The sequence below is a fragment of the Muntiacus reevesi genome, chromosome 16 (genome assembly GCF_963930625.1).
Source record: "Muntiacus reevesi chromosome 16, mMunRee1.1, whole genome shotgun sequence".
NCBI classification, from domain to species: Eukaryota; Metazoa; Chordata; class Mammalia; order Artiodactyla; family Cervidae; genus Muntiacus; species Muntiacus reevesi.
This window is the reverse complement of record NC_089264.1, coordinates 5,140,312-5,159,761: the sequence shown is the minus strand read 5'-3', so window position 1 is coordinate 5,159,761 and position 19,450 is coordinate 5,140,312. Positions and strand designations below refer to the sequence as shown.

General features: G+C 41.0%; 1 protein-coding gene across 4 annotated transcripts in view; it reads right to left on the bottom strand.

Moving 5' to 3' along the window:
- The window catches only part of PRDM5 (PR/SET domain 5), a 258,063-nt gene that overhangs the window by 153,538 nt on the left and 85,075 nt on the right, over nucleotides 1-19,450 (bottom strand). The window lies entirely within an intron of this gene.

Genomic DNA, 19,450 nt, shown 5'->3' with positions numbered 1-19,450 from the left:
TTCTCGTGGCTCAAGTCTGCAGGCCTTCCAGACATCTGGGTCTTGGGCCCTCAGACTTAGGCCAGAGCTGGAGCATCTGCTCCCCTGGTCCGCAGCTTGCTGACTTACCCTGCAGCTCTTGGGAGTTGCCAGCCTCCACAATCATGTGAAGCCAATTCCCTGCAAGGTACCTCTTTAAATACATACAAACATCCTATTCATTCTGTTTCTCTGGAGAACCCCAACAAAATCAAACTTAAAATTTAAGATGTTAGTTATACTGCTACCATAGAATCTACAGGAAAAAACTAAAGTAAAACCTAGACATTAGTTTTTATTTTAACTAAAATGAAACACTTCTGATAGAGGTAAGCAATTCATTGGAAAAAAAAGATTTTGAGCACTTTATGTACCAAGAACTACAGAAGTACTAAGTATAATGTACTGAAACAAAACAGACACATTGTCTATCCTCAAACAACTTACAGACTGAGAGTGGTATTAATCAACTCTCAGTGCTATTAATCAACCACCAGAGAAATGGAAAATGACTTTATGAGTATGAAGAGAGAGAGGAATGGTGCTTTTGAAATAAGTAATGGAAGAGAGCTGACCTTGTCCAGGATGCAGGATAGTTAGCTCAGATTCAAAGGACACAAATAGGAAGAATCTAGCAAAGGAAAGAACTCAGACATTTAACAGCTGGTCAAAGAATATAAGCTGGAAGGAAAGAAAAGAAAGGAGGAAAGAAAGGAAGGAAAGGAGGAAGGAGAGAAAGAAAAAAAAGAAAAAGAGTGGGCAGGATGGTAGACGGATTCAGAGAAGCCAAAGGAAGAGATGTTTCAGGATAGAGGCACTTGTCAACAACACTTAATGGTGTTAGAAAGTGTTCTAGTTTCATTCTTTTACAAGTGGTTGATTCAGAGAAGCCAAAGGAAGAGATGTTTCAGGATAGAGGCACTTGTCAACAACACTTAATGGTGTTAGAAAGTGTTCTAGTTTCATTCTTTTACAAGTGGTTGACCAGTTTTCCCAGCACCAATTGTTAAAGAGGTTGTCTTTTTTCCATTGTATATCCTTGCCTCCTTTGTTGAAGATAAGGTGTCCAAAGGTTCATGGATTTATCTCTGGGCTTTCCATTCTGTTCCATTGATCTATATTTCTGTCTTTGTGCCAGTACCATACTGACTTGATGACTGTGGCTTTGTAGTAGAGCCTGAAGTCAGGCAGGTTGATTCCTCCAGTTCCATTCTTCTTTCTCAAGATTACTTTGGCTATTCGAGGTATTTTGTATTTCCATACAAATTGTGAAATTATTTGTTCTAGTTCTGTGAAGAATACCGTTGGTAGCTTGATAGGGATTGCATTGAATCTATAGATTGCTTTGGGTAGTACAGCCATTTTGACAATATTGATTCTTCCAATCCATGAACACGGTATGTTTCTCCATCTGTTTGTGTCCTCTTTGATTTCTTTCATCAGTGATTGATAGTTTTCTATGTATAGGTCTTTTGTTTCTTTAGGTAGATATACTCCTAAGTATTTTATTCTTTTTGTTGCAATGGTGAATGGTATTGTTTCCTTCATTTCTCTTTCTGTTTTATCATTATTAGTGTATAGGAATGCAAGTGATTTCTGTGTGTTAATTTTATATCCTGCAACTTTACAATATTCATTGATTAGCTCTAGCAATTTTCTGATAAAGTCTTTAGGGTTTTCTATGTAGAGGATCATGTCATCTGCAAACAGCGAGTTTCACTTCTTCTTTTCCTATCTGGATTCCTTTTACTTCTTTTTCTGCTCTGATTGTTGTGGCCAAAACCTCCAACACTATGTTGAATAGTAGTGGTGAGAGTGGGCACCCTTGTCTTGTTCCTGATTTCAGGGGAAATGCTTTCAATTTTTCACCATTGACGGTAATGCTTGCTGTGGGTTTGTCATATATAGCTTTTATTATGTTGAGGTATGTTTCTTCTATTCCTGCTTTCTGGAGAGTTTTAATCATAAATGGGTGCTGAATTGTGTCAAAGGCTTTCTCTGCATCTATTGAGATAATCATATGGTTTTTATCTTTCAATTTGTTAATGTGGTGTATTACATTGATTGATTTGCCGATATTAAAGAATCCTTGCATTCCTGGTATAAAGCCCACTTGGTCATGATGTATGATCTTTTTAATATGTTGTTGGATTCTGTTTGCTAGAATTTTGTTAAGGATTTTTGCATCTATGTTCATCAGTGATATTGGCCTGTAGTTTTCTTTTTTTGTGGCATCTTTGTCTGGTTTTGGAATAGGGTGATGGTGGCCTCATAGAATGAGTTTGGAAGTTTACCTTCTTCTGCAATTTTCTGGAAGAGTTTGAGTAAGATAGGTGTTAGCTCTTCTCTAAATTTTTGGTAGAATTCAGCTGTGAAGCCATCTGGTCCTGGGCTTTTGTTTGCTGGAAGATTTCTGATTACGCTTTTGATTTCCTTGCTTGTGATGGCTCTGTTAAGATCTTCTATTTCTTCCTGGTTCAGTTTTGGAAAGTTATACTTTTCTAAGAATTTGTCCATTTCTTCCAAGTTGTCCATTTTATTGGCATAGAGCTGCTGGCAGTAGTCTCTTATGATCCTTTGTATTTCAGTGTTGTCTGTTGTGATCTCACCCTTTTCATTTCTAATTTTGTTAATTTGGTTCTTCTCTCTTTGTTTCTTAATGAGTCTTGCTAATGGTTTGTCAATTTTGTTTATTTTTTTAAAAAACCAGCTTTTAGCTTTGTTGACTTTTGCTATGGTCTCTTTAGTTTCTTTTGCATTTATAAGAGAATGAAACTAGAACACTTTCTAACACCATACACAAAAATAAATTCAAAATGGATTAAAGATCTAAATGTAAGACCAGAAACTATAAAACTCCTAGAAGAGAACATAGGCAAAACACTCTCCGACATGAATCACAGCAGGATCCTCTATGACCCACCTCCCAGAATTTTGGAAATAAAAACAAAAATAAACAAATGTGACCTAATGAAACTTAAAAGCTTTTGCACAACAAAGGAAACTATAAGTAAGGTGAAAAGACAGTCCTCAGATTGGGAGAAAATAATAGCAAATGAGGAAACAGACAAAGGATTAATCTCAAAAATATACAAGCAACTCCTGAAGCTCAATTCCAGAAAAATAAATGACCCAATCAAAAAATGGGCCAAAGAACTAAACAGACATTTCTCCAAAGAAGACATACAGATGGCTAACAAACACATGAAAAGATGCTCAACATCACTCATTATCAGAGAAATGCAAATTAAAACCACAATGAGGTACCATTACACGCCAGTCAGGATGGCTGCTATCCAAAAGTCTACAAGCAATAAATGCTGGAGAGGGTGTGGAGAAAAGGAACCCTCTTACACTATTGGTGGGAATGCAAACTAGCACAGCCACTATGGAGAACAGTGTGGAGATTTCTTAAAAAACTGTAAATAGAACTGCCGTATGACCCAGCAATACCACTTCTGGGCATACACACTGAGGAAACCAGATCTGAAAGAGACACATGCACCCCAATGTTCATCACAGCACTGTTTATAATAGCCAGGACATGGAAGCAACCTAGATGTCCATCAGCAGACGAATGGATAAGGAAGCTGTGGTACATATACACCATGGAATATTACTAAGCCATTAAAAAGAATTTGTTTGAATCAGTTCTAATGAGATGGATGAAACTGGAGCCCATTATACAGAGTGAAGTAAGCCAGAAAGATAAAGAACATTACAGCATACTAACACATATATATGGAATTTAGAAAGATGGTAATGATAACCCTATATGCAAAAGAGAAAAAGAGACACAGATGTACAGAACAGACTTTTGGGCTCTGTGGGAGAAGGTGAGGGTGGGATGTTTCGAGAGAACAGCATGTATATTATCTATAGTGAAACAGATCACCAGCCCAGGTGGGATGCCTGAGACAAGTGCTCGGGCCTGGTGCACTGGGAAGACCCAGAGGAATCGGGTGGAGAGGGAGGTGGGAAGGGGGATCGGGATGGGGAATACATGTAACTCCATGGCTGATTAATGTCAATGTATGACAAAACCCACTGCAATGTTGTGAAGTAATTAGCCTCCAACTAATAAAAATAAATGAAAAAAAAAAAAAAGCAAGAGAGTTCCAGGAAAAAAAAAAAACAACACTTAATGCTCTGCAAAGATCTAGGAAAGGAGGTCAAAAAGCCTCAAGGGGCTAAGAGACCTGAAGAGGAGGGGTGACCTGAGAAAGGCAAAACCATGGTCAGTGTGGGTCGAGAAGTGTTATCGATGGTGAGAAAAAGGAAAACACGGCAAAGGGACAATTCAGGGAAGGAGAAAGGATCCACACCGGAAATACGGCATCAAGAGGGAAAGAAAGATTTCAGAAAAGAGAGAAAAGCCTGAATATCTAAAAGCAGTGAGAAGAATCCTATTCAGTGTGAGAGGGTAAGTATCAAATGGAGAAAAGGGATACTCTATATTGTAAATATTCATCAGAGGGCGAAACACAGATGGAAGGCTTGTTCTTAAGAAAGAAGAGGGACCTTTTCCTATGAGGGAGAAAAGAGTGAGAACAGGTGTAGCTTTAAGTAGGTGTGCACGCCTGATGTCAGAAGTTGGGATAATCTATAAGTATTACTTATGTCACTTTTCTTAACATTCACAAAAATAAATGAAAAACGTATCCTCTTAGAGCAACTTTTTAATTTTCAAGTATTTCCAAATATTAAAAGAGGTTACTTATATTCTTTTATAGAAACACACCCCTGACCACTGAGCTTCCCAATAAAAGTATACTCAATCCCAAATAACTTCTACCTGTATGTTTCATAGTTACATATCTCACTAATTCTGGCAATAGGTCAACTGTAAACACTACCATAATTTATTAAAAAAATGCATTTAATGGTTAAATGCGTGAAGCTGGTAAACAAGGTACAAACTTTCAGTTATGAAACTAAGTCCTGGAGACATATGTACAGAACGGTGAAATTTAAAATGTCGTCTGAAGTGTATATTCATCACTGTTTTAAACTGTGCATGTATTCTTCCGAGTCTTCTGGAGAAAGGCTGACTATCAGGTTCAGCACACCCCTCTCTCCGGAAGACCTGAACACCAAAACCACAGGTCAGACTAACTGGGGCAGAAAGCTCTGCTCTATCACTTCTAGGTTTTCATAAACTTGAGCTCAGCTTTTTCATCTTCAGAACGGGTGTAATACGACTACTTTAGGGGGAAGAGTTGGAATTAAATGGAATAATGCTGATGCCAAAATTCTACACATTTTTATAATGGGTGAAAACGGCATAGTTTGAAACTTCATTTCATAAGCGTGGATAACTAGCTTTGTTTGTTTTATTTTCATTAGTGATTGACTTTCTAAAGGTAAAAATACCATGGGGTTTCCTATGGGCTTTAAATGATGTCAACACAATATTAACATATGTTACTCAATAGCAAGGTGCAAAGGATATCAAGGGATTATTATGTATCGCTCCTGCATACAACACAATATTGGACCTACTGAATTGAAACAAATCAAAATATATTTAAAGAAGTTGAATACAAGCATATAAATGCAATATGTATTTTAGATCTGATAAAGTAGAAAACCTCAGATATGCAGATGACACCACCCTTATGGCAAAAAGCAAAGAACTAAAGAGCCTCTTGATGAAAGTGAATGAGGAAAGTGAAAAGGTTGGCTTAAAGCCTAACATTCAGAAAATGAAGATCATGGCTTTTGGTCCCATCACTTCATGCAAATAGATGGGGAAACAGTGGTAACAGTGACAGACTTTATTTCTGGGGGCTCCAAAATCACTGAAGATGGTGACTGCAGCCATGAAATTAAAAGACGCTTGCTCCTTGAAAGAAAAGTTATGACCAACCTAGACAGCATATTAAAAAGCAGAGACACATGTATGACAAAACCCACTGAAATGTTGTGAAGTAATTAGCCTCCAACTAATAAAATAAATTAATTAATTAATTAATTAAAATAAAAAGCAGAGACATTACTTTGCCAACAAAGGTTCATCTAGTCAAAGCTATGTTTTTTCCAGTAGTCATGTATGGATGTGAAAGTTGGACTGTAAAGAAAGCTGAGTGCTGAAGAATTGATGCTTTTGAACTGTGGTATTGGAGAAGACTCTTGAGAGTCTCTTGGACAGCAAGGAGATCCAACCAGTCAATCCAAAAGGAGATCGGTCCTGAATATTCACTGGAGGACTGATGTTGAAGCTGAAACTCCCAACACTTTGGCCACCTGATATGAAGAACTGACTCATCTGAAAAGACCATGATGCTGGAAAAGATTGAGGGCAGGAGGAGAAGGGGACGAGAGAGGATGAGATGGTTGGATGGCATTAACGAGTCAACGGACACGAGTTTGAGTAAACTCCAGGAGTTGGCGATGGACAGGGAGGCCTGGCATGCAGAAGTCCATGGGGTCGCAAAGAGTCAGACACAACTGAGTGACTGAACTGAACTTAAAGTAGAAAAAGAAAAGCTACGTATATGCACACTGCATTCCATAGTCCAGAAATGGGCACAGAATTAAGTCAGATAGGGAACTTCTTGTAAGTCTAGCTGGCTTTACACGCTATTGCTTGAAAAATAGTTGGATAAACTCTCACCTGGAATGCCATGCCCCTTTTTGTTCCTGTCTCCTATGAAAAAACTAATAGGACAAACAGCTGTGTAAACCACCATAGTGTGCCCAGTCATATCTCAAAGGCCTTCATTAACCACAGGAAACAAACCAGGAAGTGCTGCTTTAATCTCTGCCCACTGAGGGGACTTTAATAAAATGTTCAGTAAATACCAACTTAAGAGATCATAGATAATTAGCCTGATTGCCCATTTAATTAAGTACAGTTGGCCCTCTGTATCCCATATCCATGGGTTCTACATCCAAAGATACACAGGGCTGACCGTACTGTACCCTTTCATACATAAGGGATTTGAACACTTGTGGATTTTGGTACACAGGGCTCCTGGAACCAACTCCCCAATGGATGCTGAAGGATGTGCTCAGTCATGTCCAACTCTTGGCCAACCCATGGACTGTAGCCTGCCGGGCTCCTCTATCCATGGGATTCTTCAGGTAAAAATACTGGATTGGGTTGCCATACCCTTCTCCATGCTGAAGGATGACTGATAAAGTAAAGGTGTGCATAGTCCTGACACAAATCAGTCATGATAATGACATATTTGATTACTTTCTAGATTCCTTTAAACTTTCAAGGGAAAAGAAAGGTCACACTTAAATCTGAGAACATATCTTCTACTGGACTCCATCCCTCTTGATGCTACTGATGCAGCACCGCAGACAGTAACAGACAACACCGTCAGGAGGCTTCCTTCCCCTTCTCCCAACCTGCCAGCTTTGAATCAAGGGAGATTCTCAATAAGGACTAAGACACAGCTGAGGATGAGTAGATTAGGTTCTACAGTAACACTTCTCCTAAGGTTTTGGGAAACAATTTCTTCAAAATCTAGAATTCAACACACTTGGCTAAATACAGTATAACTTTGTTGTGCAGCTTATATTAACTGAAAGATATACAAATTATAAGAGAAACTGTACACCTTCTTTTGACTACTTCATCAGTTTAATGACGGAATGCGGAACTTCACATTTTACTTTTTATTGTTTAGTAGTGGCTGAACCTTTTATGAGAACCTGTTTGGGAACTAGATACTTTTCTCTGAATAGAAATTACACTAGAAAACCTAACTTCCACTGATAAAGAACTAAATGTTGGTAATTCTAGCGTTTTGTTTTATATGCATTAACTTGCCTGTACTTTGCAGTTTATTAACTATTTAATACCATTCATTAAAAAATAAATCTAAAACTCATCATAAAATGTATCTCCAATTCTGAAAAAGAAAAACAAAGCCATTTCCTTCTTTATGGTCACACATACAAAAAAATCTTGCCTGGCAGCAATTGGTATATGTATACTTAATTTTAGGTGTCTGGATTATAGTTTTAACACTTTATTTCATATATAATATGTACATAATTTATATAACATTTATATTCATTAGTTTCATTTCTTCATCTGATAAACGAGGTATTCGCTTGTTTGCTTCACTGCATCAATAACAAATGCCTTTTCTTTTCATTGTATTTTTCAGCAGCTAAAAGATTTTAAACTTTGTTTTTTTTTCAATATCTTCCATATCTCTTCTTAAACCTTGTAATGATGTAGCCAGGTTCCATTGTATTTAAAGTGATACTGATTAATTCTCAAATATCAATCTCTCAATATTCCATCTGTTAGGTATGATTTGAAAGAACCCTACCACTTCACAGCAAAGCCCTCCTTTCCCTTTAACCTTTGCCATTTCATTACTCTATATCCCAAGTTTCTGAGTTAGTCCAGATTGAACTGTCTAGCTATTACACAACAGAGTGTCTGAATTTAAGACTCTGATGGTCTGTGGTCTTGTGTGTAAAACGACTTGGCATAATGATGAAGGGCTACTGGCCACACAGTCGCCTGGCTAAGAGATAAAAATGCCTACACTGTAGGCTGAAATGTGCACACACGTACCATACATAGTCAGCGTGGACAGAGTGAAAGCGAACACTCTACCAGACCAAACATTCACATCCACATAAACTGCAGGCCTGAGTTCAAGTGAAAGCATTTGCTTTCTGTCATTTCAAAGGACACAGACATGAGGGTTTTCCAAACTGACAAGTCACGTGCAGCTAGGCGCACCACGTCAGGAGAGTATGTAAGAGCTAGCAGGGCAGGTCGGCAAGCTCTCTCTGGGCCCCCACTAGACGCATCCGTGCAGGGTGGGCAGTGGGAAAACAAACAGAACTGACACAGACTGTTCTTGAGGAGCTCAGAGTAGTGACAGGAATATATGTGTAAATAAATAATTTCTCTGAGACCATCGGTATAGTTTGGGTTTCTGTTCTAGAGGTAAAGGGAATATTTTTAATTAACATTTTTTAAATTTTCAATTTTAAAGGTTTAAATATTAAATAGAATTTAATCCTAAATGAGTAACAAATTTAATTTAAATATTAAATAATGGACTCAGCACTTTTGGTCCTCTGAGAAGAACCACTTCAGAGAATTTCTATTTTCAGTTCTACTTTATATGTTCACTGTCACTAACCCTGTTACCAAAGGCCCCAGATCAATTAGGAAACACACTCTCTTCAACCCTCTGGCTTCCTTTTGGTTAATGCTTTGCTGAATAACAAAATTATGAGCCTTTTAGATGATTTCTAGGGACACTCCCTTCTAGGAGCCAGCATTCTCAATTCTGAAAGACCTCTCACAGTAGGCAGAAGGTAGATGTGTTCTTTACATAGCAACTGACCTGCACAAAACCTGCTTCTCTGAAAAAGCTGAAAAGTGGCTTAGCACAAATATCATAATGATCTCACAGCTAACTCCTAAGGTTGCCAAACCGCAGTATCCAGTAAAGCTCTCTGAACACCACAGGGAGACACCTTCTGCTCAGGACATGTCTTGTGTCTGCAAAGCCCGAGCTATGTTGGCAAAGAGGAGCCGGAGCGTCCGGCCACAGCCAGCACAGCATCACAGTCCACAGTGCTCCTTCGGCCGAGGCAGACGCACGCACGCCTGGGTCTCCAGCGACGGAGGTGCCCGGGAGCCGGGCTGCTGCGCTGGTCAGGAGGGGCCCCTGAGGCCCGCCATTCCGTCCAGGGAGTGTTCACTGAGAGGTCTACTTGCTTAGAGTACAGTAGCTACCTTGAGAGGGATTTAGGAGAAATTGTTCTGATTTACACAGAGACAAATATATTACCTCATTTAATTTAACCCTCACAAACATCCAATGATGTGGCTGTCATTATCACAAAGAGGAAAAGAATGTTATAGATGATTGTTACTGCTATGGACACAGGAATAAGATCATCTTTTTAACTATCATATCTCCAGTGCTGAGCACAGGCCCTGGCATCCAGTAGATGCTTGGGAGCTATCAGCTGACCGACTGAACAAGTCAAATAAACTGCTCAGCCAGTGAGGTTAAGGGTCAGAAACCTACTGCTTAAAACTGCCTTCCTTAATACTATCTGAGCTGGGCTGGGTTCTGCTTCTTTCTGATTCTACACCAAGGCTTTGTTTCACCACTGATGCTAGCCTTGCCTCTTCCTTCTGTAAAGCACACCCCCCTGCACCACCCCCCCACTGATCACTGCAGCAGTCGGCCTGAAGACGACCTCGGAGGATGACCCGGCTCCTGGGCTCCTGGGACCCACACTCCGGGGCAGCCTCCTCCCACACGGCGCCATGCTGCTCTGCATCTGCACCCGTGTGACTCGCAGCACCCTAGAGAAATGGTAGCATGGCAGGTCATTTCCAAAGCAGGTTACAAAAGACCGCTGCTTTCTCTCTCTCACACGTCACTCTCGGGAAGCAGCCAGCTGCTTCTCTCTGTCATAAGGAGCCCGAGGGAAGGCTTACACGGCTAAGAAATGAAGCCACCTGCTGATGGCTGTGTGTGTGAACTCGGAAGTAGAGTCTAACCAGGTATTCAGGGACCAAAGAGCCCTGGACAACTACTTGCCCGCAACCTTGGGAGAGTCCCCAAGCCAGAACTCCAGAAGCACCCAACTAAGTTGTTCCTGACCCTCAGGATGTGTATGAATGATAAATATTTGCTGGTTGACTTTGTTAATATGTCGGGAAATTTGTTACACAGCAAATATATAACTAATGCAATCACAAACACAGGTAAGATAAGTTAGGTAAAAATCGTTCTGAGAAACAGCTCAGAAGTCAAGTTCTAATAAAGCTCTAGAGTGACTCAAGAAGCCTCAGATAAGTGGAAAGGCAACAGCACATGCTGTGTGCTGCTGGGTGACCTGAGGACATGGGGGAGCAGGCTGGTCCTCAGTGGAGGCCGTGGAGAAAACGGGCTCTGTGATTGCTGGACTGAGACACAGAAAAGCCCACCCACTCAAAAACTCCCTCACACTCAACCTGACATGCTCCTATTCTGAAATTTTACTATTTTTAATTTCAAGAGATCTAAACGTTAACTTTCTTTCATGTTTAACACACTAGCTAGTGGCTAAGATGAAGTGAACAGAACCAAAGGGAAAAAAGAGGCCAGAACAGACACTACCTAAACAGCACCTTTCATGATGAGAAGGTGGTACAATGCTTTGTCATGATTTATGGATAGTCGGGAACTTAAAAAAGGCCAAGGAATATGTGATGTAAATAACTTTAAAAATATATTTTAAAAAAACTAAGTCAGTTTGCAAATTTTCAGCAGTTTCAAAATACTTAAATAGTAAGTTCAGATATATGGAAGGTTCTTTAAATCTGAAGTTACGCCTTTATAATTTATCTCAGCTCTAAGGTGTTAGAGAACAGAGTCAGAGAGTAGGCAGAGAAGACAGAACACCAGGGTTCAAAGCCCATCCAGTCACCCGCAGGCTGAGTTTCAGGCAAGTTACTCAGACTCCCTGTGCTGTCAGTGTCCTCCTGCGACCACGAGAAACGGTGATTACAGCGTCTTCCTCATGCTCAGTTGCTTCAGTCACGTCAAACTCTTTGTGACCCGTGGACTACAGCCTACCAGGCTCCTCTGTCATGGGGTTTCCCAGGCAAGAATACTGGAGTGGGCTGTCTTCTCCAGGGGATCTTCCCAACCCAGGGACCGAACCCCCGTCTCCTTTGTCTCCTGCACTGCAGGCGGCTTCTTTACCTCTGAGTCACTGGGGAAGCCCCACTGTGGTGGATGTGGAGGCAAAAAACGGAAGTGATTTACCCTGAGATATTCGAGACTTGAGGCTACACCCATGCAATAGCACTGCCCATCTTGAAATATTTTCATTCTTCAGGAACTTTTCCATGTTCTCAAGGGAGAATGATGGACAAGTGATCAGAGGACACTCTGACAAATATTCAAGAAATGGACCCCCCAAGGGTCTTTCACTAAAGTAGCAGGCAGTGACTGCTGTCTTAAATTTGGTCTCCTGTGAGTGACTTTACATTGTACACAGAACTGAAAGAACAGGAAACTTGAAAATGCTGCTGTTGAAACTCAGGAACAAGACCAAGTTCTCAGCTCAAATTCTAAAAGAGAATGGGGAGTTACCCAGAAAGCAGTTTCTATGCTGACATGCAGCTGAGCAAAGAACAGGCGGTGTCCATTCATATGTGGCTATAGATCTGTGATAAAAGATTCTTTCTTTAAAGAAACCTGATAATTATTTTCCTAAATAGTATTATCTACCATTCTGCTTTTCATTAAAGCATCTATACACGATGAGGCTCTGATGCAAAGATCAGACGGCAGTTCAATTTATCATGGATCGTGACATGAGCCTTAAAGAGCGGTGAGACTCTAGAGAGCCAGCAGAGTGCCCTAGAGGCCAGCATGACCCTGCAACCATCCTGACAGCAGACGTCACAGTGCCCAGCGGGCACTCTGACATGCAATTATACAGTCAGGTCCTGAAGCTATCATCTTGGCCCTGGGGCTGTTCATATAACGCAGGCAAAGTTTTTCTCACAAAGGCAATTTCCCAGAGGCAAGTTCACTTCAGACGTGAGTGACAGTAAATTAGAAATACCAGCTGGGCTATAACGCAATTTCATTCTGATTCAGGGTTCTTTCTTGAAACCTCAATTCTAGGAATTCCACAGTGAGGGGGTACACAGTGAACTCTAACGTGTAAGTTCTCAATACATATCACCGCTTACTGGTGCACTCTAGGTGTTCAGAAAGTGCCAGTTGCCATCATCATCATTATTAAGAATTAACTTATCCTTCAAGGCTATCACTATATACATATCTTAAAGAGAGTTCTATGCATATTCATGTTCCCTATGAATAAACTACAACATAATTGGAAATAACAAAATCGACAAGTAATAAAATATCCTACTCCTGCAGAAACACTCAGCAACAGTAGGGTTGGTATTTAAAATCTCACAGGTCCAATTACTTATAATTTTAATTTAGTTTAAATTTTAACCTTAGTGAAAGACAAAAATGTACCTCACTGGAAGATAACTAAGACAGAATTGTAAGTTATTTAACTGATATGTTATTTAAGAATACTGCTAGAGATCCGAACCTTACAATTCTGTAACTGAGTCTACAACATACTGTAGAAACATAATTTGTAAAAATGTAATAGGAAAAAGCAAATAGGTAAGAGACAGAATTTGAGGAAACTAAGTATAATTTTGGGTATAGGTAAAGAATCCTTTTGAAATTTCTTTCTGTTGGTTGCTTGGTTGGTATCAAGCTGCTATTTGAACTTTGCATCAACGCTATTTGATAGGCCTGGTGATCTTAGCGGCTTGATGACACTGGACATAGCTCTTTCTATTGGGCTCTAAAAAATCCAGGCTGCAGCTCTCCTTGGAGAACTGGACCTGATCTCCCAGCTCTGCTGTACTAAAATGTCAGGTGGCACCAGGAAAGACTCTGGATAAACTGCCTGAAACTGTCCATCCTCTCACAAGGCGGAGGGAGGACAGCAAATAATACGTAACAGAACAGCCCTCCTGCTAGTGAGGACACCAAACTGCCGCTGGAACTGGGGCAGAGCTGTGCCAACATCACAAGCACGGCGTCAAGCTCAGCACCCGCTCGACCTCAGACCATCCGAGTGCTCTGACACCCTCGTAGAGTAGTGCACCAAGACCCAGTCTTCCATACGCGCCTTCTTCTTAAAGCAGCAAGCCACCTGCCCATTATGTTGATGATATATTGTGAGAAGTCCCAAGGAAAGTATGTTCAGAAACATGTCTTAAAAACATGAGATGTAATAACCAAAGAATTCCAAGTTTTAACTTCAAATGAAATAATTGTGCTTAAACAAATACTTTTCTACTGAAGTATCACAAATTTTCAAAAGGTTGCAAAATCCTAAGTAGTTCAGTTACTCTTTCAAATACTGCATATTTTTTTTCTTTAGTGTAATAAAATAAGCATTTAATAAGAATCACCCATTTCTCATGGAGCCTAAAAATTCTTCTGGTTCATTTTAAGCCAAATCTTTCACGTTTAGAATTTCCTGGTTTAGCTGGAGTATCTTTCATAGACCTGAACACACATTTCAACTGAATGTTCTGAAATGTGTCCATGTGGGAGGAACTTTTTGCTTACGAGATCCTTCTTCAATTATTCAGACACTGAAATCATCGTTTCCAAAGCAAATTCTCCAAAATCGAATAAACTGCAGAGCTAGAAGTATAACTGAGTCTCCAAAAAGGAGCTCCAATCCTTTGCCAAAACAGACCTTGAATTCTTAATCCCTAGTCCAAAAAAAATTGGACCAAGGGTTGACGTTTTCCACCAAGCAAGCCACATAACCACGAATGTTTCTCATTTACTCCACTCCTGGGACATACAGCTAAAATAAAAAATTTCCTGAATACCCCAAATTTCAGATGCAATTTGGAATGCAAGTGATTCATAATGTTTTGCAGGAAACATTATGATCTTCTCTTACCAACTCAGTGTTTCTGGAATGCAATCCTTGGGAGATTACCCCAACGAATCAGAAGGCTGAATCCCTGTCAGCCACGTGACCCAAATATTAAGCTCTCTGCCCTAGCTCAGGGTGATTTTGAACCCTAAGCAATCTGCTTCTCCAGGTACTGTTCCCGTAAGAAAGTCTGTCACCTCAAGGGGGCTAGCAAAGTTCCATACTGAGTTCACAGCAAGAAACATGGTAACGGCGCACTCAGCCCTCCCCCTAGGAAAGGAGGAGAGAGTGTTAAATGGAGTCAAAGGCACTGGCATCACTTCTGCACCATGACTCTCACAGAAAAGCCTAACAGTCGTAGATACTAATTCAAGCGTGAAATTTCAGAGCCTACTCTAACCTCACTCCCACTTCACCCCCCATTGTTAAGTCAAATAATAATTTATTGGTGTATCAAGGTTGCATACCTCATCTTTTGTAGATTCTTATTTTCTTGCAAGGAAAGAAACACAGTTGATATAAAAGGAAGAAAATTAATGCTCTGAATATACCAAATGGACATAAACGCTGTCTTAGATATCATGGTTACTAAGGAGGAGAGAAGTGTAGGTAGCTAAAACATGATGAAAAAAACCAAAAGGGCATAGAGTAGCAAACATGGGTTGTAGCAATAAGAGATGGAGATAAACACTTACTGACCATATTCCATGAACTAAAGGACTCGGTACAAGCAAACTGTACAGTTAAAGGGAACTCTTACAGACAACCTAAGGATTCTGGAGGCAAAGCTCGAAGCTCAGCATATAACACTCTGAAGGTTTGGGCAAATGGAGAGAGCTACTGACTCTAAAGAAATAACAGACAACAGGAAGAAATGCCCAAAAAGGAATCTGAGTAAAGCTTAAAATCATTATTTACACATAAGAAGAAAAGAATCAGGTTGAATACAATAATATTCTCTAAAATATAATAATGTTCAGTTCAGTTCAGTCACTCAGTCGTGTCCGACTCTTTGCGACCCCACGGGCTGCAGCATGGCAGGCCTCCCTGTCCATCAACAACTCTTGGAGTTTATCCAAACTCATGTCCACTGAGTCAGAGATGCCATCCAGCCATCTCATCCTCTGTCATCTCCTTCTCCTCCTGCCCCCAATCCTTCCCAGCATTAGGGTCTTTTCCAATGAGTCTTTTCCAGGATGGGGAAACAGTGGCTGACTTTACTTTTTTGGGCTCCAGAATCACTGCAGATGGTGATTGCAGCCATGAAATTAAAAGATGCTTACTCCTTGGAAGGAAAGTTATGACCAACCTATACAGCATATTAAAAAGCATACATATTACTCTGTCAACAAAGGTCCATCTAGTCAAGGCCATGGTTTTTCCAGTGGTCATGTATGGATGTGAGAGTTGGACTATAAAGAAAGCTGAGTGCCAAAGAATTGTTACTTTTGAACTGTGGTGTTGGAGAAGACTTTTGAGTCCCTTGGACTGCAAGGAGATCCAACCAGTCCATCCTCAAGGAAATCAGTCCTGAATATTCATTGGAAGGACTGATGTTGAAGCTGAAAGGCCGATCCTTTGGCCCCTGATGTGAAGAGCTGACTCATTTGAAAAGACCCTATTGCTGGGAAAGACTGAAGGCGGGAGGAGAAGGGGATGACAGAGGATGAAATGGTTGGATGGCATCACCGACTCAATGGACATGAGTTTGAGCAAACTTCAGGAGTTGTTGATGGACAGGGAGGCCTGGCATGCTGCGGTCCATGGGGTTGCAAAGAGTCAGACGCGACTGAACTGAACTGATTCTGAGCCCATAAATTACAATTAGGATATAACTGAAGATCCTGTGAAATGAGTATGCCTCAGAAAACCATGAAAAAATATAAAATACTTTAAAGTAATTAATGTCTACACATTTTCCAAAAGAGATAATTTAAATATGTGGTTGGATCAACACATATCATGAACAACCTAAAAAGTGGCTTGAATACAGCTGGCTGCCAAAAGATCCTATGTTCCAAACCTTTTGGTAAGTCATCATAACTTGCCCATACAAAAACAGTAAACACACTGGTTATCCACTACCTATTTGTACTGAAAAAACTAGGCTAGCTAATAACAAAAGGAAATGAAATATCCTAAGTGACTGTTTTCCAGTTGCTTGAAAACCTGCTGCTGCTGCTGCTGCTGCTGCCACTAAGTCGCTTCAGTTGTGTCCGACTCTGTGCGACCCCATAGACGGCAGCCCACCAGGCGCCCCCGTCCCTGGGATTCTCCAGGCAAGATCACTGGAGTGGGTTGCCATTTCCTTCTCCAATCCATGCATGCTAAGTCGCTTCAGTCATGTCTGACTCTGTGTGACCCCATGGACAGCAGTCCACCAGGCTCCTCTGTCCACGGGATTCTCCAGGCAAGATCACTGGAGTGGGTTGCCATTTCCTCCTCCAATGCATGAAAGTGAAAAGTGAAAGTGAAGTCGCTCAGTCATGTCCAACTCTTAGAGACCCCATGGACTGTAGCCCACCAGGCTCCTCTGTCCATGGGATTTTCCAGGCAAGAGTACTGGAAAATGCCTTCTCCGACTTGAAAACCCAATTCTGTACATTTTTCCTTGCATTTTTCCTCTTGCCACTGTTGGTTTCAGACTTGGATTGAATGAAATCAGCACAACCCTCACGTTAAGCTATCAAGAGTTTGTTATGAGTAAACGGCATGATGTACGTGAAGCTTCTAGGATAGTGCACATGGAAAACACTCGAGGAACTATGGGCTCCCTTACTCTGTTCCCTTTCCTCCTGCTCCTGCCAACCTTCACTCTGCTTTCACTTCTGTAGTTTAGGGTTCAGGAGCCAAGTTTTTACATGTGATCTGTCAACTGCCAAACAGAATGTAAAGCTTCTTTAATTCTCTTAACAATCTGTCCAGTGAACTTTAATTACAGTTCAGTCATCCAGTCATGTGCAAGTCCAGGCCTCCTTGCCCATCACCAACTCCCGGAGCTTGCTCAAATTCACGTCTATCGAGTCAGTGATGCCATCCAGCCATCTCATCCTTCGTCATCCCCTTCTCCTCTGTTGTCCCTTTCTTCTCCAGCCCTCAATCTTTCCCAGCATGAGGGTCTTTTCCAGTGAGTCAACTCTCCACATCAGTGGGTCCAAGTATTGGAGTTTCAGCTTCAGAATGAGTCCTTCCAATGAACACCCAGGACTGATTTCCTTTAGGATGGACTGGTTGGATCAAACAAGAGTCTTCTCCAACACCACAGTTCAAAAGCATCAATTCTTCGGTGTTTAGCTTTCTTTATAGTCCAACTCTCACATCCATACATGACCACTGGAAAAACCATAGCCTTGACTAGACAGACCTTTGTCGGCAACGTCTCTGCTTTTGAATATGCTGTCTAGGTTGGTTATGGCTTTTCTTCCACGGAGTAAGCATCTCTTAATTTCATGGCTGCGGTCACCACCTTCAGTGATTTTGGAGCCCAAGAAAACAAAATCTGTTACCATTTCCCAAGTCCTTCTAAAAACTCCTTGTCCTGACAATTTTTCTCCTTCCCTTAATTTCTAGTGAGGGATCAATGGAGTTTAAGTCACAGCTACTGTCAGAGCCCGATGCTGTGTATAACACTATCCTAAAATACAGGATACAGAATTCAACAAAACATTGTTCCCACCTGGGAGAGTTAATTATCTATGTCAGCTTGACTAGGGCACAGGGCACCCAGATAGCTATTCAGACATTATTTTGTTTCTGAGAGGATGTTTTTGTGTGAGATTAACATTTTAATACGTGAATTTGAGTAGAGTAGAGTACCCTCTACAATGTAGGTGGGCCTCATCCAATCAGCTGAAGTCCTGAAAAGAAGAAAAGGGTCTCCCTTCCCCCACCAAGTAAAAGAGAATTCTTTTTTTTGGGGGGGGGGGCTCCAACCCATGGCATGTGGAACTTTAGTTCCCTGACCAGGAGTCAAACCTGTGCCCCCTGCACTGGAATGTAGAGCCTTAACCCCTGGAGCCCAGGGGAAGTTCCAAGAGAATTCTTCTGCCTAATGACTTTTAAACTGGAAAATCCACTCTTCAGGGCTGACAGCTTTTCAAGCGGGACACTGGCTCTTGTTGATTCTACAGCAGCTTTCATGTCTTCAACCTTGAAACAGAACATCTGCTCTTCACTGTTCTACAGAAGCCTGTGGCCTCTGGACTTGAGGTGGGACACTGGCTCTGAAGAGATCGAACCTGCCAGCCTCCATAACTACATAAGCCAATTCCTTAAAATAAATCTCTTTCTCAGTCTCTATCTCTTTCTCTCTTTCTAGATGGATGGATGAGTAGCTAGATACGTGCTAAGTCACTCAGTCGTGTCTGACTCTTTGTGACCCTATGGACCGTAGCCCACAGGCTCCTCTGTCCATGGCATTCTCCAGGCAGGAATACTGGAGTGGGCTGCCATGCCCTCCTCCAGGGGGTCTTTCTGACCCAGAAATCGAATGCACATCTCTTATGTCTCCTGCACGGGCAGGTGGGTTCTTTACAGCACAGATATAGATATATAGATCCTACTGGCTCTGTTTCTCTGAAAACCCTGAGGAATGCAACACCCTCGAGAAGCTCAGAGGACAGCCACAGGGAGACACACCCAAACAAACTTTCTTCATGAAGCCTTTCCCAAACAATATCATAGAACATTGTGCCATGAGTCAAATAAGCCATCAAACAGAAAACTATCAATAAACATTCACTGAATGAATTAAAAGTACTTGAAGGCAGAATCTGCCAAGGATAATATCAGACCATGTAACTCATCCCCTCAAGAATTCTCATAAAGTCAGTGATCTGGTGTCAATTTACAGCTGGGCTTGCCCTTTCCTGCATATGCTGACTAGATGAGACTTCTCTGCTTTTATGAGTTAGTTACTGTTATTTGAAGCAGATCATTTGGAAATAAATTTAAAACAGGGAGAACAGTTATAAATTAGTTCATTCCCTTCAATGTA